The 23183-nt window shown below is 43.6% G+C and overlaps 1 protein-coding gene and 1 pseudogene across 3 annotated transcripts in view; both read right to left on the bottom strand.

Annotated features, from left to right (window-relative positions):
* The window catches only part of HNF4G (hepatocyte nuclear factor 4 gamma), a 138590-nt gene extending 135430 nt beyond the window's left edge, over positions 1–3160 (bottom strand). For all 3 annotated transcript variants that reach the window (XM_070075241.2, XM_008255673.5, XM_008255676.5), the window contains exon 1: positions 2818–3160. The gene's annotated coding sequence lies outside the window, so the exon portion shown is untranslated. The remainder of the gene's footprint in view (positions 1–2817) is intronic.
* Positions 3161–15271: 12111 nt separating this feature from the next.
* On the bottom strand, positions 15272–16414 carry LOC103348152 (stress-70 protein, mitochondrial pseudogene; annotated as a pseudogene).
* Between the last annotated feature and the right edge of the window lie 6769 nt (positions 16415–23183).

Genomic DNA, 23183 nt, shown 5'->3' with positions numbered 1-23183 from the left:
ATAAGAGAAAGCCACAATTGAAGTGTTCCTTATGTCTGAGTACGAGTGGCAGGACTGACACCAATAGCTCTAAGTGCCTATGGAGGACAGTAGAGAGAAGTAAATCGGCAAGGATGCATCATCGTACACCCAGTTGTTGCCTTTATATAGCAGATAGCTCTTAAAGAATGTGCTTTTTGGAGCTGGCGCTGTGGCTTGGCAGGTAAAGCCGCCACCTACAATGCTAGTATCCCATATGGGCACCGGTTCGGGTCCCAGCTGCTCTACTTCTGATCCAGCTTTCTGTTATGGCCTGAGAAAGCAGTAGAAGATGGCCCAAGTCCTTGGGCCCCTGCACCTGCATGGGAGACCCAGAGGAGGCTCCTGGCTCCTGGCTTCAGATTGGCCCAGCTCCGGCTGTTGCAGCCATTTGGGGAGTTAATCAGCGAATGGAAGACCTTTCTCTCACTCTGCCTCTCCTCTTTCTGTGGTAACTCTTTCACATAAATAAATAAATCTTAAAAAAAAAAAAAAAAAAGAATTTGCTTTCATCCCAGAGCTGTGAATTATCATTCATGAAGTGGCAAACAAAGTCAGGAGCCACAGAATCACAACAGCAACAACCAGAACAACAATGGTCCACATGTTTGCAATACAGAAATTCTCGAATATCATGTGCCAAAAGTTCCAGCCATTCGGTACATGGGTAGGTGGCAATGAATGCAGTGTTATTTTTTCCAAGCTCAGAATAAGATGGCATTTTGAAGTATATTTAATTCTTTACTTATTTGTAAAGCAAAGTTCTCAAACTCTCCAAGTCAGATGTTCTAAGACTGGTTTGTACAACTTCCAAACATTAAACTCTAACAACGGGGAATCAATTTTTCAACAACAGATTGGCAGCATTGTAAACAGATCATTATTATCTGGTATTGGCAAGCTTGGTAAATATAAGGTGAGGTCTGAGGAAGGCTCTTTGCAATATCAATCAAGTTTAAAATGAACATCTCCCTGGAGCCAGCAATTCTCTTTTCACAGTGAATCTTCAGCGACATCCATGCAAACACAACACACACACAGATATTTACTGCATTGTTGTTTGTAATATTAAAAAACCAAAAAATTCAAGTGAATATTCTGGGGAATACTGCCTGGCTACACTGGGTAGACAAATTTTAGAAAGGATCTTCATATGCTGGCAGAACTATTCAAAAAATATTAAAAGAAAAATAAATTTCAGAACACTGGTATGATATGAACCATTATGCAATGTTTGAAACAAGAAAGAATAATTTGTTTTATACACAGGGAGAGGTTCCCTAACCATGGAGTAGGATGAGGAAGTAGGTTCACTCTATATTTTACTTTAAGTTTCACGTTGTTTTAAAAACTCATGTTACCATCAGAATTCATAGGCATAACAAAGATTTTCAAAATAAACAGGGCACTCAAAAATAATGCTATTGCTTGCATGATAAGTATTCTTAAAAATCTTAGCATTCTCAGAAATAAATGTGTTCCTTCCCAAATGTGAGACATATTCTAATAGAAGGGCTGTACCTGCATAAAGCATGTTGGGAAAATGTCTATCTATATTTGAAGGCCCATAAATGGAGCTTAGGAGGGTTGGGGAGAAAAGACATAGCTCCCAATTTCCTCCACTATGAAGAGAGACAAGTGAGTCTTTGGAGGCCACCCACTCCCTTCTGCCCTGCCCTACTCTCACCCAGCTCCCAAAGAGTTCCAGGGAAAAGCCCAAGGCTAACTGGTTCCTGGCTTTACACATACAACAGATCAGGTGGCTTGGGTGAGTGTACACAGGGCATGAAAACAGAGGGAGGCGTGGTGAGAGGGTGGGGACAGGAAGACAGTATGAAAAATGGTGACAGCTTCAGCGGAAGGATGGTTTGTTGATAAATAATGCTTGAGCAGAAACATACAAGATGAACAGAAAAGCAGGGGAAAGTCGCAAAAACAAGAAATGTTGCTTCCTGCGAGGTGTGTCATTCCCAGGGTATCCCATTAAGTTTGGAGCCCCTGTCTTGCGTATTCTCAGATGAAAGCTTGTAAGACAGTTTTGGTTTCCGGAGAGGAACGCTGGGACTCCGTCTCCAGCAAACCTTAGCAGCACCACGCATCAGGTAGAAGTATTGTATCTGATTCCAACACCTTGCCACGTGCTGGCTTATTCCCGTTAGACCTAGAATGCTTGTTGCTGATACTGCACGCTGTTGTACGCTCCTAAAGGACATGTCTTTGCTAAGATGGCTTAAAGAGTATTTATAAAATTTACCCCAACAGCATCACAGGAAGATGCCCACTCCCAGAAGGTCTCCAGCAGAGAACAGATGGAAGCTGAGACTTGACCCAAGGCACCGGGGGTGACGCTGCAAGCACAACCCCCACAAATATCCACAGTCCAGGAACATCCACAGGTCCTGGCCTTACCCCTAGGCCACAAGGTAAAATAATAAATATATAAATATATAAATAACCCCCCAACGGCCCCCAGAGACCCGGGAAGCACGTGACCCGTGACAGCCACCAAAGCTTTCCCAGCGCCCACGCCACACACAACTTTCTGCTTTCCTTTCCTAGGTGAGGGGCTCACACGCCCCCCAACCCCCCGCGGCCTCCCCTGCAGCCCTTTCTTCTTCCCTCCACAGCAAGCCCTGGGAGGCCTCAGGGTATCTGCTTTCAACGCCGTCTGGCCTAGGGGTCCTGGGGCTCAGCCCGCGGCGGACGGGCGCCCCTCCTGCAGCCGCCCGAGGGGTGCAGACTCCCGCGCTCCGAGCCTCGCCGAGGCGGCGGCCGCCCGGCGCCGGCCGAGGAACTTACCTGCGCGGAGCCGCTCCGGAGCTCCGGCGTCGCCGTCAGCCGCGCGGCAGCCGCCGCATCGCCCAGCAGCAGGTCCCCCACCCACCCCGGCAGCCGCGTCCTGCGCTGCACTTTTGGGAGCCCGGGAAGTTTGCTGCGAGCGAGGCGGTGGGAAGTGGGGGGTGGGGCTGGGGTGACCTGGACGAGGAGGCCTGCGGATTTTGTTTGTTTGTTTGTTTGTTTGTTTCCCCCGAGCCTAGCAAAGACTTTAGACCATATGCTGGGAGAGTATTAGCTCTGCTCAATGGCGACAGGGCAGCCGCCTGACTCGCACCGTGCGATCGATTCCCTAAACAAACGGAGACGTGGGTGGGGATGTTAAACAGTAACCAGAAGCTTCAATGAAAACTGAAAGCTGCGAGGCCGCCGCCGCCTCGGCGCGCGTTTATTTCCCGGTTCCCAAGGCCCCAGGGCGGGTGCCGGGCCCCGGGTTCCTTGGCCCGCAGTGGCTCTCCCGGCGCCCCGCGGGGCCACATGGCCGCGCAACCCAAGCCGTTTCCCGCAGCAGCAGGGCCAGGCGCACGGCGGCCTCACCGGTCCGGGCGCGGGGTTCGCTCTCCAGCCTCTCGCCGCCAGAGGAGCCCCGCACGGGTTCAGCTCGAGGCCGAGCGCAGTCTGTCCCCTCCCCCGCCCGGGGTCACGCCTCCTTGTTTTCTATTTTTATTGTTTTTTTTTGGGGGGGGGGCGTAGGGGGACAGTGTTTGCCCTGCCTGAGGAAGTGTGTGGACCAGTGTTGGGGGGGGACTGGGAGAAACCCGCTGACCCTAGAATGCGGATCTAATTCCGAGCCAATGAGGTCCAGAAAAGGGCGGAAGTGTCATTAAAGGGAATTAAATGGGCTCCCAGGGGCAGCGCCGCGGCCACACCACTTAAGGGAATCCGCGACCGTTTCTGAACAGCGCACCTTGGGCCTCCGGGGTTAAACTCTGCCCTGATGCTCCTGACCACCTGGCTCCGCAAGGGTTGTGGGAAGAGCAGGGAGACAGGTTTTCCGTTCCCGGCCATCCCGGCTACCTGTGGTTGCAGTTCGATGGGAGACTTCCCTTTGTCCCTCCCGCAGCCCAAGCGCCTGCCAGCCCTTCAGAAATGATGCTCAGACCCACGCGAGGGCCTCTGGTCTCCCGCACCAGGCACTTGTCCACCAGCACTGTGGCCAGAGCCCCGGCTTCCAAAAACATCTCAGCAATTTAACTTGGTGGTTTCAGGAATGAGTGACTGCGTGCAGGTCAAACAAGCAATTACCCTCACGAGATAAATAGTTACTTAATCCGTACGGTTTTCCTTTTCCGAAGGGGGGGGGGTGGAGAGGAGTTGCCTGTTATTTTAAGACTGTAATAACAATACCAGGAACATCAAAGGAGGAGGTAGCTTTTTTTTTGTCTTTTTAGATCGGGTTTACTAAACTTTCTCAGTTTCCTTCTTCTGAATTTCTTGCTTGAAAAGCTCTTTCAAAAACAAGGAGTTGGCTGTGAGAAATCAGAACAAAAGGGAGAGATCATATACAATTTTCTTTAAATCGGACTTCTTAAGCAAAGAAAAATATTCATTGGGTACACGTTGCCCACGCGATCCGCAAGCGGTGCGAGAGGGATGGGGGTGGGAGGAAGTGATCTTTGTCCTTATAGTCCCCCGGGAAATTGTTGGGAGACCCCCCCAAGGAAAGAACGGGTTCTGTTTATTATGCAAATCGCTCACTGGTGTGTGGTTTATGGAGCACCTGTGGACTTTTTCTCTTTAAACCTATTTCCAGAAGCTTGCCTTCTCACGTGCCCAAATGTAAGCGTATAGTTCCCCTAAAACACTGAAAATCTAGAGACAGAAATTCTCCATCCCCACTCACGGATGCTTTAATGGCACCTGAAGTCCCTTGTTCTCAGCAGAAAACCCATATTTTATTTCACAGTCCCGGTTTATTTCACTGTTAATCCGGAATATCAATGGGTTCGGTTTGGGATGAGCAATTTATTATTGATGTGTGGTAGAGTCGCCAGTCTTTGGCAGTAATACCATGTGCTGCGCTCAAAATTATTTTGACACCAAGGGTAGAACCTTTGCCAGAGAATCTTATCAGCACGAAGATTTTGACTAATGATGAGAGAAACGACCGTGCGAGCTAGCATGTAACCTGCGTGCAGACGCAGGTGGTATCCAAGAGAAGCGTTGCGTTTGTCACATTTAGAGAATCTCTGAGAAGTTTATGGACACAGGCAATCCTACTAAGGAACAAGGAGGGACTGGTTTCAGGGCAGTGAAGGAATGAATGAGCGATTTCCCGTGAATGAATGAAAAAGTGACACAGGGACATTCGGTGTTAAGAGAAGGGACAAGGAGCTTGCCCGGTTCTGGAGTTGGGACAGTTTTCACTACCTAAACCAATGCCAAACGACCAAGCTTAGACTGTTCCGGAAACCAATTTATTACGATTCTCCACGGCATGGGTTTAAGCTGCTGAGGATGAAAAATGGGGCTCTGGAGAGTCATCCCCTGATGCTTTGAGGGGTGGCGCAGCAGTGAGAAGGAAGAGATCAGGGTAATTTTCCAGGGTAAGGAGCACAGGAGACAAAAAGTTCCGTTTCGCTAATTAGTGGTTAGGGGAAGTTTATAAACATGAATTCATGTCTCATCTGTTCTTTTTACCTAAAACTAAACTCACAAAATGTGGCATTTTTTAAAAAGGGGGGGGGGGGGGCTTCAGTTCACGTTCCTGCTCTATGTGTCGCCTGTGCCTTTGCGCTTTAGTAATCTTTACACTCTATTTTCTTCCCAATGCCACCCAGACTGTCCTGGTGAGAACCCCCTAGGTCTCCCACGAAGGGCTCTGATACTATTAATTAAAAGCAGCGGCCTCCTGCAGAGCGCCTCGGACGCGGACCAGCGCGCTGACCCTCAGGGAAAAGCTCTCCTTGATTTAAGCACCCAGAGACTCCGTTTCTGAGGGCCACTGCGGGTCCTCGCCCTGTTCACAAAACCATCACTGATGCGAACAGGCAGTGTCTTCTTTCTGCCGAGGCGCGCTGCTGGGGCCCTTGCCACCTCTGCTGCCCGCGCCCAGAGCGCGCTGGCACACGCGCGGGGAGTCGGACACCGCCCCGCGTGGGAGCAGTGCACGAGGATGGCGGCCCATTCTGGCTCCTTTGCACGCAGGAGACAGGAAGCAAGAACAAACTCACGCAGTTCTCCACCTCCCGTCTTTTTCTTGATTTGAGCATAACCCAGTGGCACTTTGAAAGCCACTCCTCTGCGGTGCGCCGCAGCGGGGAAGCGGCTACCTGGACTCAGGTGAAATTAAGCGTCTGGAGACGCGCAAAGCGCATCCCGCCGCTCAGCGGACTCGAGCTGCCTGGAGACCCTCGGGGGAAACAACGGATAAAGCCGCCTCCGCCAGAATTTCAAAAACTCCCCGGAGGCCACAGAATGTTTTATGCATCAGAAGGGAAGGCCGGGATTCGGTCACTGGGGCTGAGAGTGGGGGAAGGGCTCCATCAGCAGGATGGGGGTGAGGGGAGCTCGGCGTGAAGCCCCTCTCTCCTCCGGGGCAAGGTGCTTTTTCTCTTGACCTGGGCTCTCTACTTCTGCCTCTGGCTCAGGAAGAGCACAGTCCCTCTGCTCCCCAGTGCAGCCCGAAGCCAGGTGTGGATTCCAACATCTGGGATGCAGGATGCGGAGCCGTTTGATCTCTGTTGACCCCGGGCCTCGAGCCCTGGCGCCCTGGACACCCGGAGCTTTGGTGCCCTAGTCTGCCCTTTGACTTGGAATTTCCAGGGGGCACCCATATTTTAAAGTGATAACGAGATCGAAACAGACCGCTGTACCCCACAAATTTTGTGTCCATTGAAAATCGTAAAAAAAATAAACTTTTGTCGAACTCAATTGAACAGATCGATAGAACATGGCAAAGGGATTGATTGATTCGCTACCCTCAGTCTACGGCCACCATGTAGATGCTAAAAAGAAAGAGAAAAAGGCCTCCTACTTGCCTGGCCCTTTGAAGGGGTCAGGATTAAAACCACCAAAACTGCAGGCATAGTCTTTGGTTCTGGCCAACCTATTTGGCCCGAAAGTGCCCCAAATGAACATTTGTCGTTATTTTGTGTTGGAATCACAGATCAGGAGCACGCAGAGTAAGGCCATGTAAGTGAGGCCACAGGAATGTTCCCAGATCCGTGACCAGTTAATAAACTGCAAAGCCAAAATTTCAAATTGAGCATCGAAATTGAAGCTGCTCTGTGGATGTTACGCGTATGACTGTGATACTGTGAAAACCGAACACTTAATAATTCTCAATGTCACGTCTGGTGCTGGTGCCAGAAAGCAAAGTAGGAGGTTAATCCCTTCTTTTCCCCAACCCCCTCTTTGTAAATTTCCTGCTGAAGTATTGATTGCCAAGGTCTCTGCAAGATTTGCAAACTTTTACAGTCATTTATGGTGCATGCAATAAAAAGAGGTGATATGAGCACACTAGTTCAAGGTGTAATGCAAAGATGTATTTGGTGCCCTTGGCAACTATCTGTGAGGCCTGTTTGTCTTTGCAGAACACACCCTTCTCTGCAATGAACCCCTCAGGAACAAAGATTGGCCCTTTCCATTTCCAGGCCCTGGGCCCCTCAGTGGAAAGGCACACATGTTCAGAGCAAATTATTCACTTATTTCAACCTCATCTCAAACCAGAAAAAACATCTTCTAAACAAAACTGCGGGAAAATAGGAAGAAGGATCTCTTTAAAATTGTCTACTCCCCTACTGACTCTTCATAAAGAAAATTAAAGTAAATCAATTTTCACTTTGCAATGTAATCTCTAACTACCCCTTGCATAACTGGGATCCACAGGACCTTCCATTGTGAGAAAACAAAGGAATTGAGATTATTCTGAGACAACATAACCACTTTTGGATTGTATGTCCCAAAGGAGAAAAAAAGAAGAAACTTGAATGTTTCATGTGAAAATGCATGACTAGCTAAGTATGAATTCATGATGGATTTTAGTTCTACGGATTTTCAAGAAATAAAATAAATATGCCAAGTGTGCCGTTTCACTCTGTAATTATAGATAGAATTTAAAAGCTTATTAGAAACCCTATACTTTTTCACCAGTTTTACCAGTCTTTCTGCTTTTTTTTTAAGGCTATATGTGGGTGACTCGGTGGGTGAGGAGAAGAAAGTGGCTTATTTCTAAAATGTCCTACTTTGAACTAAATCGGTTTTCTCATCTAGTGCTTATAAAATAAGAATAGTTAACATAGTTTCTGACAGGTATTCAGAATCCTACATCTGCCATCTAGTGGGCATAAGAGAAAATGCTGATTCTAGGCACCGACTTCTTTTTCCTGTTTACAAATCAAAACAAGTCTAAGAAATTAAAGGAAAATGTAACTTTAAAGTCAAAGGAAAGGAAATAAATAATTTTGTTAGCGAGCTTTATAACATAATCATTCAATTGCACTCCATTTCCTTTTGTGTTTAGTAATCATTAAGGTTATTGATCTTCGCTCACAACCAATTTATTATGCTAGTTTGTTCCCTACATGTCATCTTCATGTAGATTGTATGCTGCTTGTGTGCTCTGGATTATATTCCCTATCAGCTTTGGATGCAGAGTTCCAGGCTTCCTCTGGCTTCAATCTGGCCTGGCCCCTGGCTGTTGCCAGTAATTTTGAGGAATGAGTCAGAGGATAGAAGATTCTCTCTTCCTCTCTCTCTCTCTCTCTGTCTCTCTCTCTCTGTGTGTGTGTGTGTGTCTCTCTCTCTCCCTTTCAAATAAATAAATAATTTTTCAACATTGAAGAAGAAGCCAACAGGAATTTCCTTTGTTTCTACTCTTAAAATATGCTTACAAGGCTATCGCCCATTTTACTAAAAAGAGAGAAAACAACAAAGATGGAGTTGGTTTCACTTATATACTTGCTTTTGATGTCTCATCATGAGTATTATACTCCTTCAAACTTTTACTTCATCAAATATCAAAACAGATTAAAATATATTTGGTATGCAACACAAAACTATATTTTGCTGAGGTTCACACCATAAAATATGTAGAAGGTTTCCTGCAAAAAAAAAAGCCATTATCATTTTTCCTTTTTTTTTTTTTGCATGCTTAAAATGCTCCAGGTATTATTTCATTGGACTTTAACATGTAAACACATGAGTTTTACAACAACCCTAGAAGATTTTTATCATTAACATCAGTTTACAGGTGAGGACACTGAAGATAAGAATCCTGACGCTGGGAGTGCAGGCCTATTTTGGTTCCAGAGCCAAAGTTGCAAACATCTTCCATGTTATGCTGTCTCCCATAGAATAAAGAGGCAAAAAAATAAGAGGACAATTCATGTTATGTGTTAAAATAGGTACTAGATACATCAAAAAGAAACATTTACTAGCACATAATCTACAGACTATCAGACATCCAACTGAATAGAAGATAAAATCATATAATTACCACTCACTGCAAAAATCAAGTACTAAGAAAAACAGATTGTGATAAGCAAAACATATTCTTTTACCTCAACTATTTAGCATAATTTTGATGTAGATTTTGTCATAGGTTTACCCTGCAGTCTATATTTGCTTGTACTTTAATTTTAAGTAATGAAGTTACTGATGCTAAAGGTGACCCTGTCAAATGATCTTTCCTCTTTGCCTCATTCTAATTTCATGTTTCATTTTCTAAATGAAATGTATATACATTCTGAACATAGTTGTCTATTCTCTGTGCAAAATATTCTTTCCTTTCAGACAGTGAAAGTTGCTTAAGCTCCTTAAAGGGTTAAGGATCTTAGAGGATCACAATTAATTGTATTCCAATTCCCTGCCTAAATTTTAATCTGTTCTCTGTATTAAGAGAATAGGTTTTTCTTTGGAAGCAAACTGATAGTTTTAAAATCTATAGGTGAATGATCAGTCTGTTACATAGGTTTTATCTCATTTGTTGTTTTAATTTGCAACCTTTGAGATGTTAATGATTAAGTAGTCAAGCATTTTGTGGGTATGAATTTAAGAGTAATGAATGCTCACAAAAGCTGAAGGCAGCTGACTCGGAATTCCTGCCATAGTTTAATACTCAGGGGTGAAGCCACTAGTTCTGCCTTCCTGATCTTTTACATGGCTTCCAATCAAGATCAGACAGGAGATAAAAGCTGAAACTACAGCAGTCAGGGCCTTTGTATCTCTCCTGTGTATCCATGTAGATCTAAGAACACCTTCCCCTTCTCAGGAAGAAATATTGATGCTGGCACAGGAAGAGGAGTTTCAACTCCTGTTTAAGGTTAATCCCTCCACCTGTGTTCCTGATCCCATCCCTTCCTGCCTATGCTGGCCTTGTTCTCTCAATTATTTCTTCTTATATCTTCAAACTCTCTTTCTTCAATGGCTTTTTTTTCCCTGAAGGCTATAAATAAGTTCAAGTCTTGCCAACAAACCAAAAATTGTTGAAAGAGCAAAAACAAAATACGCTTGTTCTATTTTGTCCCCTTCTGTTGTTGCCCTATTTTTGTCCCTTACAGTAGAGATTCACTGGCCAAGGTGACTTATGGTCTCCTTATTGCCACTGCCCATTCACTCCTCCAACCTCCCTAATCCAGCTTTAGTGGATTCCACTCCCCAGACTGCTCTCTGAAAGGCCTCAGGGGACTCCTCATTGGTAAATCCAATAAGGACATGTTCAGGTCTTATATTAAACTCACCAGTGGCAGTGTCTAACCTTCTTGACATTTCTAAAAAGATTTATTTTGTTTTTATTTGACAGAGTGATGGGGGGGAAGAGAGCTAGAGAGAGAGAGAGAAGAGAGAGAGAGAGAGAGAGAGAGAGAGAGAGAAATTCCATCTGCTGGTTCACTCTCCAAATGGCTACAATGCCTGTGTGCTGGTCCAGGCTGCTGAAGCCAAGAGCTGGCATTGCAGGTGTTGGGTAGCTCAGTCTGATGTGCCACAATGCCAGCGCTCTTAGTTTTCTTTTATCTATATTTCTTATATCTTTGCTCCAAGCATCCTATAACAACTGATATTACCTACAATTATTCCTTTAGATTTTTTTTCTTCTAACTTCTCTAGAACAACCTCATGCTCTCTACCAACATTGCCTATCCAAAAAAAAAAAAAAAAAAAAAAAAAGGCTGTTGATTCCCTAAATTATATTCAAACTATTCAAACTGAAATCTTTCTCCTGGGATCAGTGTCATAGAAGCTTTGGTTTACCAACCACCATCTAACTAGAAACTAGTATACCTTTCATAGACACTTCAAATTTCCAAAAGGTAACTTCTCTTCAAATTTCCTTTTCCTTTTGGGTTATTAAGGCATCCTTTGGGGCTGGCTTTGTGGCACAGTAGGTTCCTGCAGAGCCTATATGCCATATGGGTGCCGGTTCAAGTTCTGGCTGCTCCGCTTCCAATCCAGCTCCCTGATAATGCACCTGGGAAAGCAGCAGAGGATGGCCCAGTTCCTTGGGCCCTTGCACCCACGTGGGAGACCCAGAAGAAGCTCCTGGCTCTTGGCTTCAGATTAGCCTTGGTCCTACTTTTGCAGTCCTCACTGTCATCCAAATATTGTTGTCTCCCAAGGTGTGCATCAGCAGGAAGCTAGAATCACAGGCAAAATCAGGACTTAAACCCATGCACTCTGACAGGGGATGCAGGTGTCCCAAATCCATTGTTCCTCTTAATTGTTTTAACTTCTACTTGTTGATCTTCATTTACTTTCACATCAGTGATTGTTAATTTTTTTAGGACTGGATTACTTTACAAATCTGATCAAAGCAATTTTATGTTTCATGTCAAATGTTTGTATACTACCAAATTGAAATGAGGTCCCGTTCCAATACAGCCACACTTCAGGAATGCTAATCCCCAGTGTGGCCATATTTAAAATGAGGTCTCTAAGGAAGTAAAATTGAATGAGGCTATAAGGATGGGACCTTGATCTGATAGTATTCTTGCTCTTCGGATTTACAAGAAGGAATGAAAAGAAGTTGAGAAATGTAGGGAACTTGTAGAGTTGGAAGAGTCAACTCTTTCTTAACTCCAACAAGTAAAAGACAAGCATAGCTCACCCAGTACTGACAGGTAAAAAGAACACCATTTTAGTTGACTGGTAATGAACATATTCCCAGATACAAGGTGGCAGAATACTTGCTAAAAATTTCTACAGAGGTAACCTGGGAGAATATCCTGGTGCAGGGGAATGTTATGGAAGATGTAATAAAAACACAGGTATTTAAAAAATATATATGGGGTAATAATGCCTGCACAGACAGCTGAGTTCATTGATTACCATACTGTTCAGTTGTATTCACTCTCTTGAAGAATAATAAGAGAGGGAGAGTTGATAATGAGTAGTAAAAGAGGATGGAAACCACAGAGTTTGTCTTAAGGATAGACCAAATACCCAACTCTCAAGACTACAGAGCTCTAGAGATACTTGAACATTGCCATGACAAATCGGTTCCATGAAGGTTAGGGCACTCATGGGGAAAACCTCAAGATGTAAGCCAAGGTATACAGATGGATGATAGATGGATGATGATGTTGAAGAGGCTGTCTTTTTTTTTTTTTTTTTGGACAGGCAGAGTTAGACAGTGAGGGAGAGAGGGAGAGAGACAGAGAGACAGAGAGGTCTTCCTTCTGTTGGTTCACCCCCAAATGGCCACTAAAGCCGTGTGCTGTGCCGATCCGAAGCCAGGAGCCAGGTGCTTCCTCCTGGTCTCCCATGCAGGTACAGGGCCCAAGCACTTGGGCCATCCTCCACTGCCTTCCTGGGCCACAATAGAGAGCTGGACTAGAAGAGGAGCAACCGGGATAGAATCTGGCGCCCCAACCGGGACTAGAACACAGGGTGCCGGTGCCACAGGCAGAGGATTAGCCTAGTGAGCTGCAGTGCCAGCCGAAGAGGCAGTCTTTATAACACTCCTGAAGATACTGGGGTAACGGAAGTGGTTCACGCTTCCCTAGCAGGAGCTAGCCTTTCCGCAGTGCTGAAAGGTGCTGCAGAACCTCTCCCATTCAAGGGAACTGGTGCTCGCTTGCTGCCCATAGGAGCCACTCACACTTCCTGCCTGTACACCAGAGTGATAACTGGAGCTATCTCTTAGCATAAGCCTCCTACCTAAGGACATGGAAGCAGACCCATAGCTATGTGATCTTCTAGTCATATTGCCTACTATGTGATACAAAAGCAGCCAGTTTCACTGAATTCTAGATTACTCTTTCACAGGCATAAGTGAAGAATCATGTTGGAGGAAACACGTGAATGGATTGGGTGCCACCCTTCAAGTATGTGTACTTATTATATCAAAGATTTCTACATGGTTCTGTGTCCACAAAAGGAAAGGTACCTGGGTCAAGGAACCAAGCAATGGAAGCAGAAGTGGCCTCAATAGCTACCACCCTCAATGACACACTAAGAAATATTGTGCCAATTCTGAGCTGCACAGATTTGGAAGTCCTAGTCTGAAAATGGTATACTCATGAAATAAACACAGCAAGGTTTCCATTGAACAACTAATTATTGCTGCTTCAAAGCACTTTGAGTTCTTTGTTCCCAGGAACTACCAGACAAGAACAGAAATCATCATCTTGAGTGCTGATCAGCAAGAGGAGGTGTGACTTACAGAAGCAAATTCCAAAATGAGAGCTGGGATTGAGGAGAGTTAGGATGGATGGTGGAAGAGGGAGCAGATGCGTACTTGTTGCCTCCCCAGGATCAACTGCAATGACAAGTCTTGTTTTCTCACTCACATCCATCTTTTAGGCTTCACATAGGAAGGACCACAGGGAGAAGAGAAACAGCTTCTTAAATCTGGGTGAGAAGTGTATCATCAACATACAGTGAGTACATTGTGGTGGCTGTGAGAATGGGGCTTACAAACTTCCAACCACAATGAGCTCAATTGAACAAGTGATTTACTTTGATATTCATCACCGTGTTTTTCCCAGAGGAACACTTCTCATGGGGTTGTCACAGTGGGTGATCAAGTACGCCACTAACACACTAATCCATTTCTACAGGTTCTAGCAGCTTCATTGGAGATATGGGCTTACTCTAACAGCTGACTTTGACTCCAGAAACCCCTGGAAGGCTATTTGAACCTTTCTTTGGATGGCCATCTAGGATTCTTCTACTCAACCTTTCCTTTCTCTCTGCTTCACTCAGGGTCAAGGCACACATCATGTGATGATACCCTCCTTCTAGCCTTCTATGGCTCCTTCCTCATTTTCTGTCATAGAACTTTCCCTAATAAAATAGTGCTATTCTTATGATAGTAGGCCCTTTTAGAATCCAGTCAGCAGAATTTCAGAACTGCTCCAGACCAGGAAATGCTTTGTGAATCCCATTTATCCATTCCCAAATGTGAGTGTGTCTGTGGTGGAAAAATTGTCTTGTTCCAGCATCTGTTATTCAGACTTATCTTAATACAAAAACAACTTGTCATTTTTTTAGAGATATCTAAATAAGAAAAGGCTACATCTGGACCTGCTACAATGGCTACTGCACATGACCTCTAACATTAGATAGTACAATGGTTCAACCACATAACTGGTCTTTGAGCTGTGGCCATGTTTGGGGCTTTTGTTACATTTCTCTAGGTGGTGGAACTTTTGATATTTCCATCCTGGAAATTCAGAAAGGAGTATTTGAAGTGAAATCCACAAAAGGGGACACTTTCTTTGGTGGTGACGACTTTGACCAGGCCTTGTTATGACACATTGTGAAGGAGTTAAAGAGAGAGACAGGAGTTGATTTGACCAAAGACAACATGGCACTACAGAGAGTGAGAGAAGCTGCTGAGAAGGCCAAGCGTGAGCTCTCCTCATCTGTGCAGACCAACATCAACTTGCCGTATCTTACAATGGGTGCTTCCAGACCCAAGCATTTGAACATGAAGTTGACCCGGGCTCAATTTGAGGGAATTGTTGCAGATTAAAAAAAAAAAAAAAGAGTGGATCCAAAGAACAATCTCAGGATGGAGGTGGCAGGGCACAGACCCATGGGTAGCTAGAAAAGTATGCCTTAGGGAAATTTAGGGAGCCTCATTACTACCTTGTTTTAGATGCTATGTAAGTAGCTAGCTTATATAGCTTCTGTCCCACTCACTTACACACATGGCACAGCTACTGGCTTGCCTAGTAAGGCCTCAGTTAAAGGACCCCATTTACACACAGATTTGGTACAGCAGTACTTGTAACTTGAAAAGATCTCTTCCCCATACAATCTTGTTCTAGATCTTTGGCTGACTATCTTTATTGTTGCGTGTGAGATGGTTTCACCCCTTGAACACACAAAGCCATGTTAAGTCTTTATAGTTATCAATAAATTGTACTGCCCTCTCTTTTATATGTGGCTAAAAAATGACGACAGGCCAGGACAAAACATAGTGAATGCTATACTGTTGCAATTATCACCCATTAAATGATCCTTTGCTAATAACGGTCACTAAATTTATATATTAAAGAAATTATATATAGAATACTGCAAAAACACAGTAAAAAGACTGAAGTTTGCTCATTTTTGCTCAGGAAGTCCCTTCAATCCCAAGCTTCATCACATGCCATCCTTTCAGCTTCAAAATCTAATGCTGTTACTACTGCTTCTCCTCCTTTTGATCTTCCTTTTGTTCCCCAGTGCCAGAACTCCCAGCGCCTTCTCACTCGGATGCCATCTCTTTGTGCGCCATTTTGAAGAGCTTCAATGATGCCTGCTGAAGGGAAGATGCTGCCTGCCTAATGTTTTCTCCTGTTTCGCCGTCTTTTTGAGCCAGGAGCTCCCTCATTGTGGAAATCTCTTCTTTTAGCTTGTTGCACTCATCAGCAGGTAACATCATCAGCAGGTCCTTGAATTCTTCCATCTTGGTTTCTGTGTCATGAATGATTCCTTCAGCCATATTAACTGCTTCAACCCATCCCTTCTTTCACCGGTCTTCCTCAGCATACTTTTCTGCATTTTTAACCATATTTTCAATGTCATCTTTGCTTAACCCACCTGAAGACTGGATTACAATCGCCTGCTGGTGTCCTGTGCCCTTATCTTTAGCAGAAACATGTACAACCCCATTGGTATCAATATCAAATGTAACTTCAACCTGAGGGACTCCTCGAGGTGCTGGAGGAATTCCAATCAAAGTGAACTGTCCAAGAAGTTTGTTGTGTCCAGCCACCTCTCCCTCCCACTGACATACTTTAATCTCAACTTGAGTCTGCCCAACAGCAGCAGTAGAAAACACCTGGCTCTTTTTGGTTGGAATAGTGGTGTTCCCGTTAATAAGCTTGGTGAAGACACCTCCTAGAGTCTCAATACCCAGAGACGGGAGTGACATCCAGGAGCAGCACATCTGTGACATCACCAGCCAACATACCTCCTTGAATAGCAGCTCCAAAGCCACAGCTTCATCAGGATTGACAGCTTTACTTGGGGCTCTGCCAAAAAGATCCTGCACAGTCTGCTGAACCTGGGGCCTCCTAGTCATGCCACCAACAAGAATCACTTCTCCTATGTCACACTTGCTAATTTCTGCATCTTGCATAGCTTTCTGGCATGGAGCCATAGTCCTCTTGCATTTTGTCCACAGAAGGGAGAATAAACCAAATATTTGTTATCAGATTTGTGCATTGTCGTGTTCATACGAGCCCTTCACTATTTCTTGTCCCTGTCTTCCAGGAATATATCGGACAACATTTCCCGACTCTCTTGTGATTGGCGAGGAGCTGGATAAAGAGTTTTAAGTGGTAGCAACATGTGTATTCCTAGACCAGGACATTTAATCACCAGATGTTGTTTTCCCTCTAAAATAGGGGCAACAATGTTTCTTCAGTCTGGGTTCTGAAGTGGGAACATCATAAAAGAGCTAAGCCAAATAGCACACAAACACCATCCCGCATGGGAGAGAAATAAAAGTTTGATGTTTCAACCCACAAGAAATTTACTAACTCGGCATAAGTTAGCCCAGAGATTCTCAAAATAAGTGTGCATCAGAATTACCAGAAGTTTGTTAATGTAGAATCTCTTAGTAGCCCCACATTTTGAATTTCTGATTGAGTAGGTCTGGGATGAAACCCATGAATCTGCATTTTAAGAAATTCTCAAATGATGCTGATGCTACTGTCCCAATGACCACCCTTTGAGAATTTAAATTAGCCAATCCCAGTGAATTTAACCATTAACATTCTTTTGTAGCCTATGTAACTATGAGCAAGACTCAATTAAAAACATACATGATGGGGATTTTCTACACAATGGGGAGTCTGTTCAGCTCTGAAACAATTAGGAAATTGCTTTTCCCATCAAGGGAAATGGGATGTAGTCTCGTATGTACTCTACACTGTGGACATTACACTGAGTCAGCAGCCAAGGCAAATACAGACAAAGACAATAGTTGGGATCAAGCAATTAGAAAAGAAAGCATTAGTGACTGTATTGGTCAATGTTCAGAGAATGGAATCTAACCTGGTTAATTCAAGCAGGAATTGGTTTAGCATGTGGTTTTAGACACATAACCAAAAATGTTAGGAAGGGTGAAGAAACAAATTTTAGGGACGATATTTGTCCTGTTTACTACTCTGTCTCCAGCATCTCCAAGTGCCTTGTACTTAGCATATATTTTTGATTGGAAATTGCACAGAATGCATGAATTTTATTCTGGTTTCTTATCTTACTGTATATTGTGGCTCATTATCAGTTAATTGTGTGAAGCTTATAACTGAGAATAACAAAACTAGTAAACTATTTTTATAGAAATTTACTCATATTTACTGTATGTCTGGACAGGTTATAGGTAATATATGAACTCTGGTGTTCAGAGTAAAAATTCTCAAGAAGTATATTTAGAAATGTTAGGGATAATGTTATACAAGCATTCAGTTCCTACCTTTTACTGATGCCTTCCTTTAGAGAATCATGTTTCATTGAAATAAACTCTTAAAACAAATGTATTCTATTATATATCAATTGTACCTCAACAATGTGAATTTAAAAAGTAAAAAAAAAAAAAATTCTTTTTCTTTTCTGGGGACTTGTGAATGTGTCATAATAATACATTAAAAGACCCTGAAAATTGCCGGCGCCGTGGCTCAATAGGCTAATCCTCCACCTTGCGGCGCCGGCACACCGGGTTCTAGTCCCGGTTGGGGCGCCGGATTCTGTCCCGGTTGCCCCTCTTCCAGGCCAGCTCTCTGCTATGGCCAGGGAGTGCAGTGGAGGATGGCCCAGGTGCTTGGGCCCTGCACCCCATGGGAGACCAGGAAAAGCACCTGGCTCCTGGCTCCTGCCAGGATCAGCGCGGTGCGCCGGCTGCAGCGGCGGCCATTGGAGGGTGAACCAGCGGCAAAGGAAGACCTTTCTCTCTCTGTCTCTCTCTCACTGTCCACTCTGCCTGTCAAAAAAAAAAAAAAAAAAAAAAAAAAGACCCTGAAAATTAAGTGGAAATAAGCAACCTACCAAATATTAGGAAAACATTTTTTCCATCTGACAAACCATTTTTAACAGTAATTTTTTCTTTTGTGGAAACTGAGTCCCTAGCCTAGCCTATTTCAGCCCTCTATACTTTTTATATATTGTCTAGTACTTCACCTATAGAAAACCAAAGTCGAATTGCACCTTGTATTCAGGAGAAAATATCTATTTTTTCATAGCTGAACATTAATTAAATTTATTTATTTTAAAATCTAGCAGGTGGATTTTTGAAACTCGAGTAATTGACAGAAATAGAGTAAATGAAAGATTCTTATTAGGTTCATTTTTTAAACAGTCCTAGGACAGTAAATACAGGAAAGCATAGATTTTCTTCATTTCCTTTGTTTATGCAAAGAAACCTGTTCATGAAAATAACATATTATGGAGCATTTTTCTTATAGGAAATTAAATTATTATGTCATGCAGTAGTCAGTAAACATGATCCTAGCTCTTCTCCATTCTCTGCTAACATCACTAGAACATAAATTGGTAATTGTGTGGTAACTACGCAATTAACTCATGTCACCGCTGTACCTTTTCATTAGCGTCACCAGGAGTAGTATTACCCTCTCAGTGACCTCAGTGTAAGTGATAACATCCTTGGCTGTTAAAGTGAAAAAAAAATTAAGTGAATTTAGTGTTGTGATGGGTGATGGAGTGACAGCCTTGGAGAGTGGAGCCTTTTAATCTATCACACGGCACAAATGGTGAAAATGCAACCCTCTCTGAGCAGTCTCATTAGTATATCTCACCTCTTTTCTTTAAGAACATAAGATTTCTTACCTACTCCTTTCCTTACTAAGATGACTTGCAAAATCACCTATTGTGTTCACAATTTTTCCCATGCTGGTTAATGGCTACAGGAGCCCTCTCAATGACATGGGTTCGTTCGTTTTCCTGCTCCTAGACAGTACTTGTGCTAACACACTTGGTATATCTATTGGTACAGAACACTTCGTGCTTTAAAAATTCTCATTTTTCTTATTTAATGAATAGCTATTTGGGGTGTAACTAACACACACTAAACATCAAATTAATTTTATAGAAACCTCATTCAAATTCTTTGGACAAGTTTTTGTTCTTTAGATTCATGTTAAGTGCTGACTATAAAATAAAATTAAAAACAGATCATATATCCTATGGTTTAGTCTCTTGAACTGTGGAACATTAGAGGAGAAAACTCAAGCTGGAGGGTGGCAGATTTCTTTATTATAAGCATTGATTTGGAAATTGGATTCACTAGGATTTTGATCTTGATGCCAACATTGACTGAAAGTAAAAGAAGATAGGAGAATAAGGGCAGGGAGCAGGGAGTGGATGTTATGGCACTGAGAGGTAAACCCCTGCTGCGGTGTCGGCATCTCCTGTCAGAGTGCCTAGTTTGAGTCTCCAGTACTCCGCACCTCCAACTCAGACTCCTGCTCATGCACTTGGGAGGCAACAGATGAGTCCTTAAGTACTTGGGCTCCTACCACCCAGCTGAGAGACCTGGATGAAGTTCCTGCTTCCTGGCTTTGGCCTTGCCTAGCCCTGGATGTTGCAGTCATTTGGAGAGTGAACCAATATAAGATTTCTCTCTCTCTCTCTCTCTATCACTCTGTCCCTTTCAAATAAATAAATCAATTTTTTTTAAAAGAGAGAGGTAATAGGAGTCAGCATTGTGGTTCAGTAGGTTAAGCTGCCACTTGACACCTGCATCACATATCACTGTGTCTGGATCAGGAGCAGCCTCTGCTTCTGATCTCTCTCTCTCTCTCTCTCTCTCTCTCTCTCTCTGTCTCTATGTGTGTGTGAGAGAGTCTGCCTTTTAAATAAATAAACATAACTTCAAGAAGGCAGGAGAACATATTGTACTGAGAGATAATGAATGCCTCCTTAAGGAAATACTCTTTGGTCTGTGATATGAAAGAGAATCAGAGTCATATAGGCTCTGTTTTTCTCACAAGGGGAAATATTTTAGACAGAAAGACTTAAAAATTGGCATGTAAAAAGACCCTATCCTGAGATAGAGCCAAGTGCACTCAAGGAAACCAAAAAAAAAAAAAAAAATCTTGAAGGTGAAGGACATCCACGGGGTAGAAGTCCTGGAGAGGTAAATGGTCATCAGGTTGTGTGGGGTTTGGAGCTATACTGAGGCTGGGGATGGTGTGTTATGAGAAATACAAAGCCCCTCATAGGCTCTAAGTGTACATCTAGTGTGTGTGTGTGCGCATGCATATGAGTGAGAGTGAGCGGGAGAGAGAGAGAGGAAAAGGAAGGAAGGAAGGAAGGAAGGAAGGAAGGAAGGAAGGAAGGAAGGAAGGAAGGAAGGAAGGAAGGAAAAAAGAAGGAAAGAAGGAAAGAGGAAGAGAGGAAGGAATGGGAAGTGTGCAATGCAAAGTATATTGGAGAAGTTTTAATAAAATTTGCACTTTTTAAAGATCAATCTAGGGGCCAGTGCTGTGGCACAGCATGTTAAAGCCCTAGCCTGCAGTGCTGGCATCCCATGTGGGTGCTAGTTCGAGTCCTGGTTGCTCCTCTTCCAGTCCAGCTCTCTGCTGTGGCCTGGGAAGGCAGTGGAGGATGCCCCAAGTCCTTGGTCCCATGCACCTAAGTGGGAGACCTGGAGCAAGCTCCTGACTCCTGGTTTCTGATCAACTCAGCCCTGGCCACTGAGGTCATCTGGGGAGTGAACCAATGGAATGGAAGACCTCTCTCTCTCTGGCTCTACCTCTCTCTGTAACTCTGTCTTTCAAATAAATAAAATAAATCTATTCTAAAAAAAGAAAGATCAATCTGGCTGCAGTATGAATAACAGTGAATATAAGAAGCTACTAGGGGGAGTCAGTTAAAAGACTAATGCAATATCTGCACAAGAAATGAGAGTGGTCTTTACCAGGGTGGTGGCAGAGGAAATGGAAAGATAAGGACAAAGTCCAGCACTATTTAGAGCTGACTAATGAGTGAGGGAAATAAAGAGAGGGGAGAGTATAGATGACTATAATTGTTTTTTTTTACTATTGTTTTTTAAAATTTTATTTATTTATTTATTTATTTATTTGACAGGCAGAGTGGACAGTGAGAGAGAAAGAGAGACAGAGAGAAAGGTCTTCCTTTTTTCCGTTGGTTCACCCCCCAATAGCCGCTGCGGCCGGCACACTGTGGCCGGCGCACCGCGCTGATCCGAAGCCAGGAGCCAGGTGCTTCTCCTAGTCTCCCATGCGGGCGCAGGGCCCAAGGACCTGGGCATCCTCTACTGCACTTCCGGGCCACAGCAGAGAGCTAGACTGGAAGAGGAGCAACCGGGACAGAAAACGGTGCCCCAACCGGGACTAGAACCCAGTGTGCCGGCGCCACAGGTGAAGGATTAGCCTAGTGAGCCGTGGCACCGGCCTATAATTGGGTTTTGGCTTGTAGAACTGGTTGGGTTATCTGCTTCTCACAAGGGGACACTAGAGGAAAACTGGCTTGTGTGAACAACTGAGATTGATCAAGGTGACTTTGAGATCTCTGAGTGTAGATGAGCCCATAGCACTTTGCATTAACTCTTTTTAGTAACTTGAAGCCACTGTTGCCTTGGCAATCCACTTTCCATAGTGAATGAAGCCAGAGTCATCTTAGAAGACCCCAGATTTGATTATAATACTTTTCCTGCTTATCACATTTAAGTAACTTCTCAGTACACTTAAGATTTTTAAAAAAGAATTAACACTAAAAAGCTAGCCTGAGCTGGTCCCTGCTTCTGCTGTTGGGGTTAATAATGCCACTCTTTCCCTTGTCCAGTACACATCCTTCTCACTGTCCTTCTTTCTGTTTCTTGAAAGCAGCACACTCTGTAGTTTACTTGCTGACCAACCTTGGCTTATTTAGCTTATAACCAGGGAGTCAGTTGTTAGCTCAAACTTCCTGAAGGAAATCTTCTCTGCTCTATGTTTTCTTGGTTCTTGGAATTTTTCTTTATAGCATGTATTGTTGCTTGTAAACTTACATTTGTGAGACTGCCAGACTTCTGCATCTTTATGGAAGCATATATATATATGGGTTGGCAGGATATTAAAATTTATTTCGATGCTGTGATGGCAGAAGACTTCCATGTCCATATATGGAATATGTGAACATGTTAGTTTACATGATAATAAAGACTTTGTAGATGTGCTCAAATCGTGTCAGTGGCAGCAAGCTGCTGACCGGCGACTTGCCCCAAGAACAGCCAGTTTGGTCTCAGAGTCCAGGACTTTGAGATGTGAAGATTGCCTTGCATTGTCCCTTTGTGTCCCGTCTTGTCTTATGAGTCCATGAGAACAGATAATCTTTATTCAAGTGGTCAGAGAAAGAGATGTGACTGCAGAAGCAGGCTCAAAAAGATGCTGTGTTGCTGGATTGAAGATGGAAGAAGAGGGACACTAGCCAAAACTGTTGGCAGCCTCTCAAAGCTGAGAGAGGCAAGGAAACAGGTTTTCTTCTGGAGTAGTAAGGGAGGATTGCAGCCTTGTCACACCTTGACTTTAGCCCAGTGAGACCTGTGTTGGAATTCTGACCCTCTCAGCTCCAAGGTAATAAATATGTGCTGTTTGAAAACACCAGGTTTGTGTTAACTTGGTGCAGTAGTAACAGAAAACAAATACAGATGCAATTATGAATTATGTTTATACAAGTAATTCAAAGTCTATTACTGGCCCATTGGTTTCCTACATTAGAAATTACATTATTTTTATCAAGATGCTGAGTCTCATGAAATATATTGCTTTGAATTACCAAAACAAAAAGTATCTTCATTTTTACATTCTTAATTGACTTCATAGTAGCATTCATTACATCATCAAATGCTTCACTTTACAAAAAATAAATTTCCAAGTTTCTACATGGATTCTATAACTTGTATGAAGAAATTATTGACTTATTAAGATTAGCTT

The sequence above is a fragment of the Oryctolagus cuniculus genome, chromosome 6 (genome assembly GCF_051225735.1).
Source record: "Oryctolagus cuniculus isolate XC-2025 breed Fujian yellow rabbit chromosome 6, ASM5122573v1, whole genome shotgun sequence".
In the NCBI taxonomy this organism is placed as follows: domain Eukaryota; kingdom Metazoa; phylum Chordata; class Mammalia; order Lagomorpha; family Leporidae; genus Oryctolagus; species Oryctolagus cuniculus.
This window is presented reverse-complemented; position numbering and strand designations above follow the sequence as displayed.